Source organism: Trichechus manatus, unplaced genomic scaffold (genome assembly GCF_000243295.1).
Source record: "Trichechus manatus latirostris isolate Lorelei unplaced genomic scaffold, TriManLat1.0 scaffold00152, whole genome shotgun sequence".
Lineage (NCBI taxonomy): Eukaryota > Metazoa > Chordata > Mammalia > Sirenia > Trichechidae > Trichechus > Trichechus manatus.
This window is the reverse complement of record NW_004444088.1, coordinates 3,630,187-3,646,416: the sequence shown is the minus strand read 5'-3', so window position 1 is coordinate 3,646,416 and position 16,230 is coordinate 3,630,187. Positions and strand designations below refer to the sequence as shown.

At 41.5% G+C, this 16,230-nt stretch overlaps 1 protein-coding gene across 3 annotated transcripts in view; it reads right to left on the bottom strand.

Annotated features, from left to right (window-relative positions):
* The window catches only part of PAG1 (phosphoprotein membrane anchor with glycosphingolipid microdomains 1), a 196,366-nt gene that overhangs the window by 99,339 nt on the left and 80,797 nt on the right, over positions 1-16,230 (bottom strand). For 2 of the 3 annotated variants that reach the window (XR_002825570.1, XM_004386000.2), the window contains exon 2: positions 2,803-2,895. The gene's annotated coding sequence lies outside the window, so the exon portion shown is untranslated. Of the gene's footprint in view, positions 1-2,802; positions 2,896-6,198; positions 7,377-16,230 lie in introns of those variants that run through there. The other variant, XM_023740300.1, reaches the window with a different exon arrangement.

Here is a 16,230-nt window from a genome sequence, read left to right as displayed (position 1 = left end):
CGCCGATGGCGTCTTCCTGGAGCTCCCTGACCTGCTTGCACAGACAGAGCCTCCAAGGAGCGTCTGAGCAGAGAGTCGGGGCTGGCTCCTCCTTGCCTTACCTCCTTCGGGAAGCCTTAACTCAGTTGTTAAGAAGAGTAAAATAAAAACGACTTTAAAAATAGACAAAACACGCCAAATGAATGGAGGCGATCAGGGAAATAGGCTGGTAAAGCCTTGGTTAATTTTTCTAAGTTGTTATTTCCTTGAAAAAGAGCATCAGATGAATCCATTTTAAAAGACTGCAAAGCAAATACACTTTAAAAGAGTGAGAAATTTAAAAACAACAATGCAGTAAATGAATCTGAGCAAGGCCACTATAGCAGAGTAGATCTGTTGGGTTGTAGAAGATGAATTCTTAGGTTACCTGAAAAGCTACAAAGGATTAACAATCATCTACTGTATACTGATATGATCAGCATTGTAACTTTTGGAATCTCATAATTTACATCGTATAGTTCTTTTTCTGCTCTAGTAAGACAAACACGAGGCATGGGTGGTTCAGTGATACAATTCTCGCCTTGCATGTGGGAGACCCAGGTTCAATTCCTGGTCAATGCACGTCATGTGCAGCCAGTGGAGGCCTGTGTGTTGCTATGCTGCTGAACAGGTTTCAGATTAAGACGGACTAGGAAGAAAGGCTTAGGGATCTGAATATCAGCCAATGAACACCCCATGGATCACAGTGATCTGATCTGCCACTGATCCTGGGGATGGCACAGCATCAGGCAGCATTTGATTCCATTTGTACGTGGGGTTACCAGGAGTTGGGGTGGCTCGATGTCAGCTAACTACAAGAGAAATACCCGTACATGAAGACCCCACGCCCTGGGATTAACAGGGGCCGTTCCAGTGTGTAGCCCCGTGCCTGGGGAGAGATAGCAGAGAGATGAAGGCTGAGTTTCAGGAAGCGGAAAAACCCGTTAGTCTTGGCTTCGATTTACGCCAGTTCAGCTTCCAACACAGGGTCTGAATGTCGGTTTGAACGTTCATTTTTACTGTTGTTGCCTTTTTAGTTCTGAATGTTTGGGAAACACTTCCCACATTGTTCCCAGCAGCGCACCCCTTTCCTCAGGGCACATGTTTGAATGCGTCTCCATTTTTCTTATCTCAGGCAGCACACCTTTGCTTCTGGGAATCGCCAGGTGACGTGCAGAGGTTATTTTTCCTTAACACCGATGTGCGAACACTAAGGTAAGACAGACACGTGCGGGAAACAACAGAGGCCAATAACAAAGCACATCTGGTGTTTTCAGAGTATATCTTTCTAAATTTTCAGGATTTTAATTCGTGTTACTACGGCGTTAAATAGGTATTCTGCTACCTTAAAGACTTTTTTCATGCAATATATGCATAATGCAATGTGAGAGAAAATATCATTTAAAGGGAAACTAGTTTTTGAAATTACGACTTGCATCTACAGGAATGAGGCGCTATCAGAATATATTTTTTTAAAAAATCCTCTAGGCTGATGTATTGCTTAGAATTTTGAGATTCGTCACTGCTGTGCTATTTCCCATTCTGTATGCACAGCACAGATTCCGCCAAGCCTAGTACAGTGAACAATGTCTTCTCTGTCAGAACAGAGAATGAATAGTATCACCAAATCCCCCTCTAATGTACAGCCTGCATTTCCCCCACCCCCACCCCCTCAGAAGAGAATAACCAGGATGAGGGCTGAGAGGGAAAACCCCACTCTCCTTCTGCCAAACTGATACCACATTCTAGAACACTATGGACTAAATCATGTCCACTGTAGATTAACTTCTAAACGTAGGAAGTTGACAAGTGTATTTTCTTTTAAATTGGATCCTGTATTTTTGTATTTCAGCATGTATGTGTACACAGACATCTTTATCAGGAAGGAAGGAGGAGGAGTTTCATCAGATACAATTTCAGGGCTTAGCCAAACAGCTTTTAGCTACAGACTGAGCGGTAACAGGGGGACTTCATAGAAATGACACAGCAATTCATGCTAAAATATTGGCAGCTAATTCATGAACGCTGAAGCTGACTATGTATTCAGCTCCTTCTGTTGAGCCTTTATTCCCGCTAAGCTCTCGATTCATAAAGAAAGCGCCCGGAGTCACGCCTCTGAAACAGACAGTGTGAGGCCGACAGATTTCTCTTTGGTTGTCTCTCTCTCTCCCTCGCTCTCTCTCTCTCACACACATACTGCCGCTCCCTACAAAAGAGGCATCAAAGACACAATCTTCCAAAACAAGAACTCCTCAAAGCATTTGTCACGAACCAAAGGCTTCCTCAGTAGGTATTTTCAGAGAAGTGGTACATGGATTTCTTTAAAACCTTCCATATTTGTAAGTCTTAGTTGGTGTGAAATACGAGTCAGGTTTCTCTCCCCTTGTGACATCAGAACAGCGCATCTTCTAATTTAACCTCTAAAGTGAATGACCCCAACCATTCCTCCTAAAAGAAGAAATGCTATTTTTATAATCAATCACACTGGCTGTTGTTTTTGTTTTCATGAGTATCTGAGAGAGATGAGCATGAAGAAAGAAGTACAGCTCCCCCCTCCTCCCTTCTCCCCGTGTATTTTTAGCTCAGTACAGCTCACCGAGCTCGCAGATTCAGATGGTATTCTCCCGGCTACCCGACAGCTCTGAGTTCGTCTCTCTTCTCCCTCCCACTCTCAGATCACTGTAGGTTTGTGCTGGACAGAACACAGTTAAACTTTGTGTGGTAGCACTGCAACTTTCAAATTCTAGTGATGTGCCTCTTTATTATTACAATGGTAATATTTACCTTGGAGAAATGTCCAAAAAATTATTCGAAGTTCGAGCAACGTCTTCCCCTTTGAAATGTTACTGTAGTAAGAGTTCTCTCTTCTTTCTTGGCCTATAACCAAAGAGAAAGAAAGTTAGAAAAGAAGGCAGATGGAGTAGACTGTGAAAGTTACTTGTCTAGTTTACTGTAAAAATGTTAGCAAGTTCTTACTAAACAGTGAGCTTTCTATTCCTTCTCGAACAAAGCAAACTATAAAGAAGAGGCAAAACTACACATAGTAGTAAATAAATTAAAACTTTGCTCTAAAATGACAGTCAAGTTAATGTCTAATCAAATACAATTCAATTTACTTGATCTTTCCATTTTTTTATTAGTTTAATTACAAATCCATGTATTACTGTAACCTACTCCCTGCCAAAAAAAAAAAAAAACAAACACTTTGCCATTAAGCCGATTCCAACTCCTAGTGATCCTACTATTAAAATTCAAATAACTTATCTGAACATGAGCTAAAACAAGCGATTTATTTGAAAAGAGCATTAATATGCTTTGGTAAGGTAAAGCTGTGATTCAATTCTGAAAATTTCTTATTAAAAGAAACTGGTGTTATGTGGACAGTGTGACCTGAATGGCAGGGAGATCTAATCCCAAGTCATTCCTTCGTCTGTTTCATGTAGAAATGGGGAAGATGGGCAGAAATGGAGGAGACTCCAGGGATAGATTCTCTTGTTCTCCCCTGATTTGTCGGTGCTCCTTAGCCCCAACCCTGTCTGGGCTCTGCTTTATTTTTGGTGCCGTGTCCTTCCTCCCTCTCCCCTTCCCCTCTAGTTCTCTTCCTGTCCTTTAAAACATATCTCCTGTATTGAACATCTACTTTATGTAAGACAACATGATAGGTGCTGTGTGAGAGGAAGGAGAGAAGGAACGGAATGAATGAATGAATAAACGTGTCTACACTCTTAGGAGAATATACTCGTTGCTGATTAAGATTTGGAGCTTCCCAAATTATTGAAACAGATTGAGGTACAATTCCTCAATTTCAATATCAAACACTGGGTAGAATATGAGCCTTCTAGAGCTGCATCAGGGAGCCCATAGGTGGTGCAAACTATTAACTGCCTGGCTACTAACCAAAAGGTTGGAGGCTTGAATCCACCCAGAGATGCCTCAGAAGAAAGGCTGGTGATCTACTTCTGAAACACTACAGCCATCGAAAACCCGATGGAGTGTAGTTCTACTCTGAAATACTTGAGTCACCATGAGTCAGAATTGACTCTACAGCAACGGTTTGGTTTGTTTTTTTGTTTTGAGAGTTGGATCTACTGGTGTTCTTTTTTTTTTTTTTTTATTAGAACCATGTACTATCATCTTAGACTGAATGTGGCTTTCTCCCAGAGCAGAGTCAGCAGATTATTTATATTATCTTGAGGTATATCTATTGTTCCCTTGACAGTTATCAAGTGAGAAACAGCTGCCTTTTGTTGGCTGCCACATTCAGGTACATGATTATTTTCATTTTTTAATAAGTCTAAAAAGATCAGAACAAGACACACAATCATGGGCTGTCTTCCTCCAACCCTACTCGAGATTACTCAACTGTCAATCATGCAAACTAAGAGGACAGGGCTTCAGTGGGTGAAGGGTATGACAGACAAGAGCCTTTCCCAGGTCATCTTTTTACTCTTTCATTAGATTTCAAATCAAGTCTTCTTCTGAACGCTGGCAATACACATATATTTAGATGTGGATTCAAACTGCAAACCTTTCCACTTTCCAATGTTGTCATGGTCACTCCCTGATAACTCTCCTTAATTAGCTGGAAATATGTGTAAGATTTGATGATCTAAATTAAATTAGTGCATTAAAAAGAAAACAAACATTTTTCTTAAAATGCCAAATATGACTTATGTGTGTTAGAAATAATATGTCTAGATATCCTCTCTCTATTACCAGATATGAGTTAAGAGCCTGATTTGAAAATTGAACACAACTTAAAAATATGGATGAACCTTGAAAACATCATGCTAAGTGAAAGAAGCCAATCACAAAACCCCATGTATTATATGATTCCACTTGTATGAAATGTCCAGAATGGGCAACCATATAGAGACAGAAAGTAGATTAGTGGTTGCTTAGGGATCAGGTGGGGTTAGGGAATTGGGAGTGAAAGCTGAGTGGCGTAGGGTTTCTTTCTGATGTAATGAAAATGTTCTAAAATTGATTGTGATGATGGTTGCAGAACTCTGTTAATATACTAAAAACTACTGAATGTGCATTTAGAATGGATGAATTGTATGGTATGTGAATTGTATTTCAATAAAGCTGTTACCAAAAAGTATCCCAGGAAATGCAGACATTACAATGCCATTCCTAAACAGATACACGGGAAACCCAAGTGTAATTGTAGCTGGAATGGCCAGAGATGTTAGACTGAAGCAGGATGGCCTGGCTCCAGTGCAAACTATTATGTTCTGACTGAGACAACCAGAGCAGAATGCTACCCAGAACTGAGAGTATGGGCCAGATGCTCCTTCACATGCTCTTTCATCCTCATGACTATCTCGAAGTGTCAAAATCAAAAAACCAAACCCACTGCTGCCAAGTCGATTCTGACTCATAGCAACCCTGCAGGACAGAATAGAACTACTCCATAGGGTTTCCAAGGCTGTAAATCTTTACAGAAGCAGACTGCCACATCTTTCTCCCACAGAACAGAGTGGTTGCCAATAGCTGACCTTTTAGTTAGCAGTTGAATGCTTTAACCACTGCACCACCAGGGCTCCTAAGTGTGGACAGCAGTTATTTCACTACAAATGATTATTGATCCAATCTACCAGAAATCCTATGCTTTCAGTGCTGATTTCTTTAGTTACTGGATGGAATTTTAGGACTTCTGAAAGCAGCTATCTACTCAGTGGTCGCTCAGTGGTAGCATTCTCCCCTTCCGTGAGAGAGACCCGGGTTTGATTAGCCATCACCTGCCCGTCAGTGGGGGCTCACGTGTTGCTATGATGCTGAACAGATTTCAGCAGTTTCCAGACTAAGACTGACTAGAAAGAAAGGCCTGATGATCTCCTTCTGAAAATCAGCCAGTGAAAACCCTATGGATCACAATGGTCTGATCTCATTGTGCAGGGGGTTGCCATGAGCCAGGGGCTGATTTGACGACAGCTAACAACCACCACCCCCACGTGTACTAAGTCAGTAGGATACCAAGCTCAGTGCTGTTTCTTCTACACTGATGTCATTGACGGACAATTTTTATAAGGACTGTTAGCAGGTTCCCAGCACCGATGGCAATGTTCACATCAAGGTCCAAACAAGTGAACTCTAGGACTTCATGGTACATTTTACAAAACTAACCTGGAAGGCTTTCTGGCTAAAACCATTTAGAGGAGCTGAAATAGAGCTCACTTTCTAGGCCACCGGGACCCTGAGGGATGGATATGCAGCTGACAGATGGCTTGGTCCAAGCCCCGCTGGCATCCATCACTGAGGAGAGGTTTAGGGGAAGAGTGCTTTCCTCAAGTCATGCCCCTACAGTCCCTCTGGGGGAAGCAGTGATGATGTTGAGAGGGCACCTCTCTGCTATCTGGGAAGGTAAGTACAGGAATTTAATAGCACAGATTTGAACAACCCCACTCCAAATCTATGTTTTACTTATAAAAACTGTATTTGGAGGCAAGATATATACTAAATATGAGACTAGAATCAAGAAGCTCAATCACCAAATCTCAAATTTAAAAGAAACCTAAAGATCACCTAGAAATCAATCCCTCTTGATGTCTGAACACTTTCTACAATGTTCCTAACATCCAGTACAATGTCAAAAGGACTTGATTAAACCTAACAGTTAAAAGTACTGAGCACTGAAGGAGTCATAGTGCTTAATAACAGCCACTCAATACATATTCACTGACCAAGTGAATTAATTTAAATAAAATCAGAGTAGACATTAGGATATTGCTATAATAAAGCTGCTCTACCCACAGTCCCTGAAGAAAGAGAAAGGAGTAGGATTATAGGCAGGTTATGATTGGCATACTCATGTCATAGCAATATTGCACACATGCAAATGTCATCAAAGTAAATACCATCCTTTATTCAGGTTGTAATAGAAGCAAACCAATAAACAAAACTTAGATCTGCTAATCCAGCCTATGCTAGACTTCCTTCTGTAATGAAGGGCTTTCTCCATCCTAAGGAATCCCTTTGTGTCTCTGGCAAGCACTGTTAGATGTCAGCCAGGAGTAAGGAAGGTTTTCCACCCCACTGGCTCAGTAGCTTCTACCTAGTTTGAGTCCTGATTCTAACCTGTAAGAGCTAGCAGAACAAGTCCAACAGTGTCCTCCACATGGCAACCCTTCAAACACTTGAAGACACCTATTTAAACAAGTCCGTCTTCCCTTGATCTTGAGCCTCCTCTTCTCCATTTCAAAGAATATAGTTTTGAGAACCATCTGCCATCAAAGGGGCAGAAAGCCTATCAGGAAAAGGGAGCTGGGCCCTGGACAGGTCTGCTCACAAGGACAGAGCAGACTGAGAGCCTGCTCCAGTTACAAACCCAATCTAGGAGAGCAGGCTAGCAAGGCAAGCACAACATCCAAGAGAATGGTAAACTCCATTCGATTTAGGAGACAGTTCTTATCTTGGTTTTGGAGGGGAACTCTTGGGGCCCTATTATGGCATGAAGGCAAAGCTATCAGGAGCAAGAGGCTGGTGGTACCAGGAGTCAGGAAGGTGGTCCATTACCCTCCTGAAGGTCTAATCACAGCAACAAAATCTGGCCACTGGGCAGGGACTCGGGGTAAGAGCCACAATTCTCAAGAAGACTGCTTGGTAAGACCAAGACGGACTATGGTATTCAAAGCAGATACCCCGTACCAAACACTTGGATACACAGGAAAAGAAAGAGTGGAAACTTGAAAGGTCAAGGGGTGAGCATCATGGGTGCCTGGTGCCTGGTCATCATTCCTGAGATATGAGATCCTGCATCTGAAGGACAATAAAGGTCACTGGGGATGCAACGGCTGTCATCCACCAGTGGTGGTCAGCACTGGGGCAATACAATTCTCAGCACAGGAAATTAAAATTCAACAAAGAACTTCAGTTGGCATTTAGCCAAATCTACCGTGGGCCATCAGACAGAAACTATGATTAGTGATAAGCTCTACTGGGTTATGGGGTAGCTTTAAACATAATAAGTATTCTTGCTTTAGAGAGAACAAATTCAGATTTGGAGAGGAAAAATGATGCATGCAGAAGGACCAAGTGGTGAAGAAACAAGGAAGGCAGAAGGGGACAAGTTGGGAGCTGGCACCTTCATTTACTGGCTATTCTCTAAATGATGGACCTCAGAGGCAATTCTCCAGATAGTACTTGATCAGTACAGCGTAGAACAGGACTCCTCTGCTAGTTGAGACACCACACTTTTATTCAGACAGCCTACAATAACAGAAGCTTTTATCAGCTATATTATACCATTTACGTATATGGACCTTGTACTTGACAAAAATTAAATCTAAATCTCTTTCAAATATGATGCTGCTAAGCCACATCTCTTCCTTATTGTCGGGCAATTTAACTTGGAGGGAAGGGTGTGCTTACATTGATCCCTGTGCAATTTCTGCTTCTTAGACTTGGGTCATTGCCCCAACTGTCAAGATGTTCCTGAATTCTGTCTCTGCCATTTATTACATTAGCCATCTCTCCCCAGCTTTGGACCAGGCAAGTCTGGCCTGATGTTGACTAGGAGAGGATTAAGTTAAAATACCAGAAATGGGCCTCCAGGAGGAGAGTAATTGATTAATCACTTCCCTCTGGATATATCTACCAAACCAGTTACTATTCCAGCTAATTATACACATCCACTAATTGTCCAAATGATGAATGTTAGCAACTTGATATATTTTTACTAAAAAAAAAACATATCCATAAACTAGCACGTTATTTCTTCTTAATCCATCTGAATTCATGAGTTCAATAAATTATCAATAGGGATCAACCTCAAAGCATAGAAATTTCTTTCAATCACCATTTCAACATTCAGTCTATCACATTAATCATGCAAGAAAGTGATAGTACGTATGTTTCATTAAAGAGGCACTAAAGACAATGAATGGGGGCATTGGTGGCCCAGTGGTAGAATTCTCACCTTCCATGCGGGAGACCTGGGTTCGATTCTCCGCCAGTGCACCTTATGCATAGCCACTACCTATCTGCCAGTGGAGGCTGCTATAACGTGAAGAACATGACAAGGCCATTCATTTTCCAGATCAGTCTTCAACAGATATGGGAAACCCAAGTGTAATGGTGGCTGGAATTACCAGAGTTGCATTGGAGCAGGATGGTGTGGATCCAGTCCAACCATCATGTTCTGAGACAACCAGAGCAGAATTTTACCCAGAACTGAGAGTATGGACCAGATGCTCCTTCACGTGCTCCTGCATCCCTGTGACTATTTCTAAGTGTAGACAGCAGTTATTCACTACAAATGATTATTGATCAATAACCGTTAATGATTACCGGCCTGGCAATCTCTTTCCAAAAACCAGCCAGTGATAACCCTACGGACCACAACAGTCTGATCCACAACCTATCACAGGGACTGCGCAGGACTGAGCAGCATTTTGTTCTGCTGTGCACGGGGCTGTTATGAGTTGGCAGCCAACTCAATGCAGCTAACAACACCAACAATAAAGACAATGTGTATGGGCTACGATGAACACTGCAATTTTGGAAACACATACTTACAACCCCTCCTTCTCCTTCTACCTAGACTCCTTGCTTTCCTGTGGCTGCACTTCTCCCCTCGCCCAGCTCCCTCTCGTTTTCTGGCCTCTGTTATTATTTTTTTATTCCAGTTCTCCCAGCCCTGCTGCTCCTGTTTTCCACCCCCAGCTGCTTCAGCTCACACTTCAGCCTTCCTGGCATTTACTGTGTTAACAGTTCTAGTCTGGCGGCCATCTGATGCCTCCCGCTTCATTTTTCATATCCTCTAGCAGCTGAAATCCCTGATGTACGCCAAAGCAACAGTCCATTCAGAGGAGAGTGTTTTCTGGGGCTGTATTCTCCTCATGAGAACAGAAAAATGGAAAAGGCAAGGAAGGCTAGTTCAGAGGTGCCCAAGAGAGGTGACTGTGAAGACAAGGTGAAGGCAAACAAACCATAAATGAGAAATTAGATTTTTTTTTTTTTTTTTTTTAACATCAGAGAGATTGTAAGTATAACACTGGGAAAATAATTCCTTCTGAAAATCCTCTCCAATGGTGCTGTTTAATGGAAACAATTTCCCTTTCAAGAGGAACTTATTTTTCTTGAATTTTAGAGAGTGATGATCAAAATCCTTCCATGTGTACCCTTATGCAGTGAAATCTTTGAGAGCCAGAACTCGACAGGACTGCCTTGTTTTTCTGGGTCTCGCAAGTTTTCCACCTTTGAATGTATAGGAGTGTGTGTGTGTACGTGCATGTGCGTGTGTGCGCGCGCGGGAAGGATTGGTTGGCATCTCGCAGATGAGCCTTAACTTTACAGAGCATCTCTCTCAATGAATGAATGTTTTCATTCACTGCTTCAATCTCAGACTTTCAAACCTGTCTACAGATGCCATACCAGTACTGTGCCACTGATATAATACCCATGTGGCAATCCCCTCATTACTTGGGGCTAGTTTTATGAGACACTGTCATATGTATACAGCCCTGGTGGTGCAGTGGTTAACAGCTCAGCTGCTAACCAAAAGACCAGCAGTTTGAATCCACCAGCCGCTCCTTGGAAACCCTATGGGGCAGTTCTACTCTGTCCTACAGGGTCAATGTGAGTCAGAGTTGACTCGACAGCAGTGGGTTCAACGGGTTTTGTCATATGTGCGGCATTTCAATCATTTTTCTGATAATAAATAACTGCCAAAGACGTAAATTGAACTTTGGAGAAATTCTGAGAAACTTAATGAGACGCCATGCTCAGTAACACAGAGACTGTCAGGAGATTCATTCTAGGAGAAATAACACAAACTAATGTCTCCGTAGGCACCCCAGCACAAGCTCTGTAATGGTATGTGCTCAGTAAATGTTAGCTGCGTTAGTATGTGTAAAACACCGCATGTTCAGCAAAACGGAAGGTATCGTGACGGACTCTAGTTTACTGAGCCACAGCTCTACAGGGCAGCCACATGCGTGCCTGTGCGCATGTGTGCCTACGGGCTGCATGTCTGAGCCAATGCATGAAAAACTGGTCAAGTTTCTCAATATTCCAACAAGACACAGTCCTAACTTAAAGGCACAGATACGAGGGAGAGCAAGACTCATGAATTTCTCTTCCACATAGATGAATAAGGTTGACACATCAATCCAGCTGCTGTGCTGGAGTTACTTCTTAATTACATAAATTGAATTGAACATTGAAATAACAGCAGTTCACTTAATTCATTATACAATTTCAGAGAGAGAATTTGTATTTTTAAACACTGTTTTCAGTAATAGCTTAAGGGACTAATTACCAAAACAACATGCAGCAGAATTAGAGAAAACTTCCAACACTTTTTTTTTTAATTGTGAGGAAGGTTTTGAAAGAATTCCATAAGAATTTGGATTTATCAAAATCACTAGGGTTCCCCTTTCCCCTTTATTGGGTCATATTTAGACCGGTAAGTCAGAGCCCTTTATTTTCTTGGATCCTTCTCTTGGTTAATATATGCTCTTCCTTTTCTTTGAAAAGTAACTTGAAACTCATACTCAGGGGTCTGTGCTGGTTTCTCTTCCCGTTTTCTCAGCCCTTAGCGTCAGCTTTCTATCCTACGGGTTAGTACTTGTGCATATTTCAGAGTTAGATTAACGTAACTTTACAGAGTTTAAAGTGAGCTTCAGAATATTGCAGCTCAGCTCCTTACTTGACAGATGAGGAAACTGTGGCCCAGCCACCATCACACAGCTGTTGAGGGTCTGAATCAGAAACATAACCTAGACCACTTCTCATTACCTCCTGTTCTACGGCAGTGGCTTAGTCGGTTTACGTACGCTACTGGCGCATATTCTTCCTAATCAGAGGATTTGGCTTTGGGGTGATGCCCCCCAACCTCGCTTTTTTAAAACCTCATTCAAAGATTCTCCTACAATGCCATCTCCAGAGGAGGTACAGGACAATGCTTGCTTGAATATGATTGTTTATGATATTGCTATTTTTTGAAGCAGATACTAGCAACCGATAGCATATGACTTCTTTAATATATTATTTTAAAAAGTCTCTTCAATTTATTTAATATCTAGAATATATTTCTTTTAACCTGTTTATAAAAATAATTGGCATTATGTATAACCCAGGTTTTATTTTCTTAGTTGTTTTGATGTTAAAATGAAATACCTCTATATTAATTAGGTAATCAGAAAACATTTTATGATTCTTCAATTAATCAAAATACTTGGACAATTGCTAACGAGAAGGACTGTTCCTCAATATGCAGATGTTCATCGAAACCTTCTTTAAAGAGCTGTGCATCATGTGAGAAGACCTTACTCAGAACCCCGGTTCTGAAACCTAAAATAAATGCTTTTGAGTGAAGCATAAATTACTTCAAGAAAGAATCCCGAAGGACAACACTTGGATGTTAAGATATTTGGAAAATTAGCTTATTCTTAATAATACAATTTTTTTTTAGTGAAAAAAGTGGAACCTGCTGGCAACCTCAAAATATTAACTTTCGAAAGCCAGGCAATTTAGCTAAATGGATGAAGGGAAAAGGACGCACTGTCTTTTTTCAAAATAAAGATGATCTTATTACGTCTCCATCAGTAAAGTTGATTATGCTCTGGGCTATTTTCCTGGGCAGGTAATAGATTTTTGCTAATCTAGCCATGCCCTCTTGACTAGCATTCATCCAAACTAATGGTATTTTAAGTAAGACGTGAAATTTGGACGCAACCACTGTGCCCCTCTGTCTAGCTGACAGGGTAAAGAGGAAACATGAGCCCACATAACTGACAGAGTAAGGCAGGAGCAGAGGAGAAAGAAAAAAAGGGGGCTCTCAAGATTTTGCACATCTTGGACAAAAGACACAACTTGTATTACAGCTGGTAAAAGTCAACAAATGCTCCGTTGGGGTCACGTGGAGAGTCTTAGCAGGTAACACCAACACAGCAGAGCGCAATTTCCATACCAACCTGCCCATATGGGGGAAACTGCTATCACCCCCAGGGCTAAAAGAAGAAACAAAAACACCCCTGAATCTAACTGTAGGAGTGAGTAGCAGGAAACCCAGGAGCAGCGTTCCCACTGCAGAAGCACATTTTTTTGGTCTGCTATCAACAGGTGTTGCCATGGTAACTATCTTGCAGTTAAGAAGGAGTCGGAGAGGTAAGAAAATCTACATAAAACCGCTATCCAGGAAAAAAATAAGACACGTGCTGTAGCAAAACTAGCCTCAGCTCTAACAGACTGAGCAGCCAGAGCCCTGATGCGCAGCTTTCAGATCTTCCTGTTGTCTGAAGGTGATGCTGCAAGAAAAGGGGCCTCAGCCAGGTGCATGGTCCCTGGAGGAGCTCAGGCCAGGGGGCCCTCAGTTCATCAAGGGGCCCTCAGTTTATCTGAGGTGCTAACTTATATCCCAACTCCTATGTGTACATTTTAGCCTCTTGATGACTTTGGGGGAGGATTACAGTAGGGTTGGAGCCCTGGCGGTGCAGTGGTTAAGAGCTCAGGCTGCTAGCCAAGAAGTCAGCAGTTCGAATCCACAAGCTGCTCCTTGGAAACCCTATGGAGCAGTTCTACTCTTCCTATAGGGTCGCTATCAGTTGGAATCAATTCAATGGCAATGGGTTTGTTTCTCCCGGGTTTACAGTAGTGTTATCGTGGTGCGTCTGGAGCTTCCAGAGAGGGAACGTATCAATGAACAACTTCTTCAGTGTACTTCTACCTCGCACAGGTAGTATTCTGCTTTCTTCCTTTAGAAGAATAAGCTAGGGTTCACGCGCTGTGACTCGGTAAAACAGTTCATTAATAGTGATTTCTTCCCATGAACAAGTATTCCTAGCTCGGTACCAGGAAATACCTTAAAGTCTGGCTGGAATCAAAACCTCATTTCTTTGATCCTTCCTCTATTGCCCGGACCTTAGGATGCTATCCCATAGATTTAACATCATGAATCACATTATTATTAATATTTATTAATTAATTATTAATTGGTATATTAACATCATCAACATAACATCATGGATTATATATTATTGTCATTTCAGAAATTAAATTCTGCATTTTTCTTTTGTAAGCTATTGCTGGTGGCTCCCTAAAAGGGCACAATTCATCCCCTTCATTTACCAAGCTTTTTTGCTGTTGTTCAAATGACTACTACACTTTAGAAAGAAATAACATGGATGAATATACTTTTGTAAAATCTGTGACTCTTCAAAATTAGGGAAGCACACACAACAAGTTTTGGAAGGACAGAGTCTGAAAGGTTTAGCCCGAGAGACCAGTCCATGTGGTTTCAAGCATGTTCTAGTAAGGTTAGGCAGGCATCAGAGTGTCTTCGAAAAACGTTTGGCTGAGGTATCAGTAGACACGGCTCTGAGACCTGACTCTGTCTCATCCATTTCTGGAACTCAATGTCCCCATCCATAAAGAGATGGAAACATTTCCTCCTTTGAAGGGTTGACGTGAGGCTCACACAAGATAACGTGTATGAAAGCGTTTTGTTCAACCATAAAACGCTATGCAAGTAAAAGCTGGTATTGGAAACGCTACTGTCACTTGTTTGTCAAGCTTTCTGCTATGTTGATATTACCAGATGCACATTTTTGATGATACAATAAGCGGACCATGAAAATCGTCACATGATGTTTCTGGCAGAAAATCTTTTTCTTCAGTATCACTTGGAGGTGCTTATCTCATTTGGATGCCATTTTCTTCTGTTAGTTCCCTTTCTTTTAATTTTTTGTTTTTTCAGGGTGGAAGATTTGTTATCGGAGGGGTATGAGGTGTATGTGTGCATGTGGGTGTGTAAAAGAGAAAGAGAGATGAGTCAAGGGAGGAGAGAATCGAAGGTCAGACAAGAAAGGGAAAGCAAAGAGAGGAACGGCTGACAGAGTTAATGGTCAAAGAGAAGGGTAAAGAGCTCTCCCCTCCTATTTCACAGACAGTTACCGATCCCTGATTCTGCTTACTACTTTATTTGCAATCTGGAGATCACTAGGGCCAGGCCCACGCTGGCCTTGAACACTCGTCAGCAGAAGCAATTCTGGGGCCGACACATTTCTGCAACTGACTCTCATTCCATGTGCTTCATGTCTCCATTCTCAACGGCCCCTGCCAACTGCAGCTGAAGAGGCATAAATCCTTCTGTTTCTCAAACTATCTCATTTAGAGTATGAGACACACTTTCTGTCTTTGTTGTTACATTTTAAAAAATAGCTTCCTTTTTAAAATGTCTTTCTGCTTCTGAGTGGTTTGAATCCACATCCTTACGCTCCACCCCACCCACTCTCTTCCTGCAATCCCCCTCCTTACCACCCTGCAGTCACCACATTCAGCTGGTGGCCAAGTTTCCTGGGTTCTACCTCCTTAAATATTTGTCACAATAAATTTCTAGTTTTGTATATAATACATTCTTACTGAGAAAGTCTGCACAATACAAAAGGATGTATTACCACAAAAATGAAAGTTCCTTTTCACCATATTGTCCCAATCTCATTCCCTTCCCTATAGATAAGCACTGTTAAGAGTTGAGTACAACACTTAAAAAAGGTCTAGAAAGATACAAAAACCTACAAGTATTTTTTTCTTTCTTTGTTACATATATGGCACCCTGAACTAGGCATTGTTCAACAGTTTCATTGTATTAATTTACTGTATCTTAGAGAACCTTCCATGTCAGACATACAGTGTTACCTCATGCTTTTTAATAACTACAGAGCATTCAATGGTACGGAAATAGTATAATATGTTTAGCTATATTCATGCTGATGGATATTTAGATTGTTTTTAGGTTTTCCTCTTGTACATATATCTCAGTACATGAGTGAGGACATGGATAGAATAGATTTCTAGATATGGAATTGTTGAGTCAAAGGGCATGTGCTCTTTTCATTTAATTCTCCCTCTGTGTGCTGACCTAAAAACAACGCTGTATTAATATAGAGTCCCTGCAACTGTGAAAGGAATACATTCCCCAGTTCTGTTGGGTTTCACCACCGATCAGATTCATTTCTCTTAATGCCTTCCAGGAATTCTTAAATACCCTCGACTGCTGATGGTACGTCTTCCTGGTTTTCCAGTGCTGCTGTGGATTTGTTCTTTTCTTTCTTGTTTTTTAATTAGAAGAATTTGGCGAGTGAAGGATAAAGTTAAGAGTCCATTTCGTTGGTCTGTCATAGAAGACCACATTACCTCTTGCCTGCACTGGCCCAGTAGGTCCCTAACTACTCTTGATGCCTTCTTTTTTTTTTTTTTTTTTTTTTT